Source organism: Ornithodoros turicata, unplaced genomic scaffold (assembly GCF_037126465.1).
Source record: "Ornithodoros turicata isolate Travis unplaced genomic scaffold, ASM3712646v1 ctg00000895.1, whole genome shotgun sequence".
NCBI classification, from domain to species: Eukaryota; Metazoa; Arthropoda; class Arachnida; order Ixodida; family Argasidae; genus Ornithodoros; species Ornithodoros turicata.
In genome coordinates, this window is record NW_026999412.1 from 685268 (window position 1) to 690172 (window position 4905).

The 4905-nt window shown below is 46.6% G+C and overlaps 1 long non-coding RNA gene across 1 annotated transcript; it reads right to left on the reverse strand.

Annotated features, from left to right (window-relative positions):
• Window positions 1–901: 901 nt before the first annotated feature.
• Window positions 902–1502, reverse strand: LOC135375575 (uncharacterized). Its single transcript, XR_010417282.1, has 3 exons — window positions 1370–1502; window positions 1082–1267; window positions 902–1013 (listed from the first exon to the last, which is right to left on the reverse strand). It is a non-coding gene; the product is annotated as an uncharacterized LOC135375575 (long non-coding RNA).
• Window positions 1503–4905: the final 3403 nt, after the last annotated feature.

A 4905-nucleotide genomic window follows, 5' to 3' on the forward strand; every position in this document is an offset into this window, starting at 1 on the left:
GATGCATTCATGAGCATAGTAACACGTATTGTTCCCCTTCGTGATCTTCTGGTCATACTGGAACTGCATGACATGACGTGTTACTTTTTTACGCTTCTGCCATCCCCATGCGCCCCCACTGGTCTCTCAAGCTGAGATTCGTTTGTCAAACGGTGAAGCCAACATTTCTGCCCGCCACTACAGTTTACTATACTTCGACCTGATTTCTACTTGCTCTCATTCTATTCTTTCGCCTTTGTAGCTAGGCTTTTCCAACGTCAATCCAGAATAACTTTTCTGCACTCATCCATACGTGCACAACTTGCTGTTCTCCTCGAAATGGCAGAATGGCCTGTTGGTACATGACTGAATTAAAACCGGAACACGGAACACGGTTGTCTGTGTTCCGTGCTCCAGTTTTAATTGCGGTTCTCTGCTGTAGCTCTACACGATATAATATCCACTTGACTGAAATGTAACCTATGAGCAAAACAAAACTTAGACAGTTTTGGGACCCACTTCATTTGAGCCCCCTCTCCATGCCATGACATGCAAGAACAACCCGTGTCGTTCATAGCACTTCATTGTTTTATTGAATGAGCATTGTTTTATCAAATGAAACTTTTCCAGTTGACCTCTGTCCAGTAGTTAAGTCGACAAAATCATGTTGCAAGATGACCAGTTTGCCCCCTCATATTGACAGCAAAGACGTATTCACGTAGAGAGAAAAAAAATGAAGAAAGAAAAATTTGCTCCAAAATACGTGGATGCCAATGTGAAATGCTTCCCTTCCTTCAACCACTCACGGGGTTCCGAGGTCGCACCATGGTAGCAAACTGGGTAGACGGGATCATCATGCTCATGGACGTCCACAATGTGGTTGAGGGCCGACATCCACTTTGCAAGACATAGGTCGCCGTCCCCTCCACTCGTCTTTGGGCACCAGTAGGCATGGCGAACGAGGCTATCAACCCACAAGTTCACCACTTGATGGCTTGCTGAGCGGCCAAGTGCCAATAGCTTCTTCTTTACCCCTGGGAACATCAATTTCGTTGTCATTATCCCCAGGAAAACCATAACAGTATGCACTTGGTATAGGCACCTTTGACGACGTGCCACACATCAAAGCGATGTTTTATCTGGGGGAGCAGTCCCTCATCATCGCCTTGATTCCAGTGTGTCTGTCTGTAATAAGGGTGTCTACGACCATATCATTCCATTCAAGGAATGCCAGGCACCTCTGTAACCCATGCTTCTCCATGGCATTACTGCTCGATACCTCGGTTGCCTGTACAAAAACATAAGCAAAACAGCAAGCATGTGGTAGATGTTAGCCTTCTCCAATTTCCTCTGAAACAGTGAGGAGCAAAGCAAAAACTGAAGACAGTACCTTGACCAATTCAAAGTGTATTATGCGGTTGGCAGTGGTCTCGAGCAGGGTGTAGATTCCATAGAGGGCAGTGTGTCCAGGAGAATCACATCTCCCATCTCCGGCAATGGTTAGGCGACGTGGCTGCAGCTGTCCAAGGAGTTCCTTCTGTCTAGTCTGATAAACCTTGGATTATTGCGGAAAAAGCAGTATACTGTCCATTAGAAGGGGACTCGATAACCAGGTTCTTTCATTCTTGTGGCTCCTCATCAAGAGGGCAAAATATGGGCAATACAATATTGCCATTTATGTGCAGTAGTGCTGAGTTTGTATGGCTGTTTCATGCAGATGGCATACTTACATAACTGACAGCGGGAATGAGGTACTCCTTCTGGGTCCTGTAATACTGCGACTTGGACAGTGCTGGCACCCTCAACATTTTAAACATGCGTAGAGCCTTTGCCACGTTCATCCCAGAAAACAGTATGGCCGTACACAGCAGCACGTTGCCCAAAGGTCTGCTTCCGACCCAGGGTTGACTAGACCGGATTCGCTTCCTGCCGCAGCTGCACGTTGTCGTAGCTTGTACCCATGTCCCTCTTGGCTTTATCGTGGTGGTAAGCTCACTGACACCACAGCACAATAATTCCGACAGGAGCTCTCGCAGACTTGAATCGGCAACAAGAAAGAGGCTTTAGTAGTAATGTATCAGCTCAAGTATCCGGAAACTCACATCTTCGTCTGGACGCCATTAATTAGCAATTAGAGCAATTTGGGACCCCCCACAGTAATTAGGATAATTCAGGGAGTCATTACACTAATTGGGGATCATCTAAGACACGTCCAGACCACTGTGTGAGTTTCCGGCTACTTGAGCTGATAAAAAATAAAAAAATAGATAGAGATAGAGTGGAGAGAAGGGGTTTAGTGGAAGATCAACGACGCCATCTTGTAGAAAGCGGTCCGGAACGGCCGCTGACTGTCGCTGGGTGACGGAGCACGGAGGCAGGTTGCAAAGCATCGCAGCACCAGTTCCGGACATCCTGTGACGTCAGCTGTGACGTCATCATGGCATGTCTGGGCAAGTTAGGACAGCTCTGGACATGCAAGGAGAAAAACACTCGTAATACAGAGGCTGGGAAAGCAAGAGTATGCAAACCATCAATAGCTAACAAGAAAAAACAATTAGTTACACAACAAATGAGCCCACCAGAACAGGAGCGCAGAACGATGCGACTGCTCCATCCGAGAGGCAGGCAGAAACTGACTCGTAATGCTTTTTTGTCCTGTATAAAGCCCCGCAGCTGCACCCCCTAGCGGTTACTTTCTCAACTAATCTCACAACAAAATTATTAAGAATCACCCCAGCACTACTGCCGTTCCCAAGGCAGAAGATGATAGAAAATGCCGGGGATGCCCGGTCAACAGCAACCAGCACTGGCACGAAAATCGCAAACAAAGCGGGAACAAAGTTGACGAAAGCATTAGTTACACAACAAATCACCTCACCACAGCAGGAGCGCAGACCGATGCGACTGCTCTCCGTGACAACCAGCCAGAAACTGAGCGAGCGCGGGGAGCGCACGTCTTCTCCCAACGAGAGCCAGAGGTGGACTGACGTAAGCGCCACTCTACGGGTGCTACGCATGCGCGCGCTCGTAGCGCCCTCTGCGCGCTCCTACCGCCACCTGCGAGAGGCTAAGTGAGAAGAGCATTCCTGCGCCCCCTGCTGGCCGTTCTCATTGGTCCAGACATCATCCTATTGTCTCGGGGCTACCCTGTTTTTTTTTTTCCACTAATGCTCCTTTGGTCAATCTGCAGTGAAGCCACGGTATGACGTCATCACGCACCTGCGTGCGCTCTAGACAGGGAACCCTATTATTTATTGAATCGCTATCCCAAGATTATTTCCTCTATTGTTCTATAACGATTGAATAGGAAACTATTGCAGAAGAGCACCATGCATGAAAGCTGATCGTAGGAATTCCAAAGTCTTACTAAATGAGACTTGCAAAAGAACAAAATATCCTAAACACGTAACTCCATCAACGACAAATAAGAGGACTAGGCACTCAACAAATCAACACAGAGTACGGGTAACCAGGAGCGCAGCACTCAGGGCAGCACTATTGTCAAGACAACAATGTTCCTTGTCAAAAGAGAAAAAAATACTAAGCGTCAACAAAGGAAAGCATGCATATCGGGGCATGTCAGGACATGTCAGGACAAATCGTACGACTCCTGGGCAACAGAGGAAAACAAACACTTGAACAGAGTGAAAAAGGCACTCACCATCATTTTTCCTGTTCACAGCATTCCCTCATTGTAAATCCGCTCGTCACAAAATCCACCTGCATCGTCGAACACCATTCACCAGTGACGAACCACATCCGCACCCCATCAGAGGCAGACAGAACCCCACCGAAGCTACGCTCTTCCACTGACGGCCAACGCCAGGTGCAGAATTTGCGTGTCGAGACCCGTCAGTGTTCAAGAGAGAAGTGAATCCTTGCGCCCCCTGCTGGCGGTTCTCATTGGTCGTGACGTCATCCTATTGTCTCAGGGCTACCCTGTTTTTTTCCACTAATGCTCCTTTGGTCAATCTGCAGTGAAGCCACGGTATGACGTCATCATGCACCTGCGTGGCTCAAGGACGCGTGCGCTCTAGACAGGGGACCTATTATTTATTGAATCACTATCCCAAGATTATTTCCTTTATTCTTCTATAACGATTGCATAGGAAACTATTGCAGAAGAGCACCATAGACAAGAGGAGATTGTAGCATTTCATTCCCAAAGTCTTACTGTACAGGAAAAAAAAAATGGTTCAGCAAGACATAAAGTCACACATCTGTCCCCCTCGCGGTTACTCTCTGAACTAAATGAATCGCAAAATTATTAAGAATAGCTCTACTCCCATTCAAGGCAGCACTATCGTCAAGAATATGCCTTGTACAAAAAGAAAAAAACTACATGTAGAAGGAAAGCATGTCAGAACAAGCCCAGGCATGTCAGCACATGTTTGTCAGACAAGGGGGGAAAAAGCGAAAAGAAACAAAGAAGGAAACCAGCATCAAACTATTTCTAAGCACACGCACTCCTCTTATTCAAAAACAGTGCTCATCATAAATCTGCCCAGGACAATACACACTATTTTTCTATTGCCACACTTTTTTCCAGTAACGGTCAATGCATTGCTACAGACTGCGTGACGTCATCACATCCTGTCTGAAGAAGACACCGACAAAGACTCCTATTATTTATAGAATCGCAAGATTATTTCCTTTGTCCTACTCTTAATGACATTGATTCTCTCATTAAAATTCAACAAAAAAGCACCCCGCATATTAACGATTTTCACCCCAAAGGCTCATCATGGTCATTAGAATTACAGTAAACTGCCACTGCTCTTTTAAAATAATAAGTGAGACCACTCAACATCACCTCCAGGCTTATGTAATACGTGACCCTTTCTATGCTCATACATTCGTTGTCTGAGGCTACACCTGCGAGCAAAAAAGGCGCGGAAGCCGGGTGGGCAAAGTTCCATTCGCGCA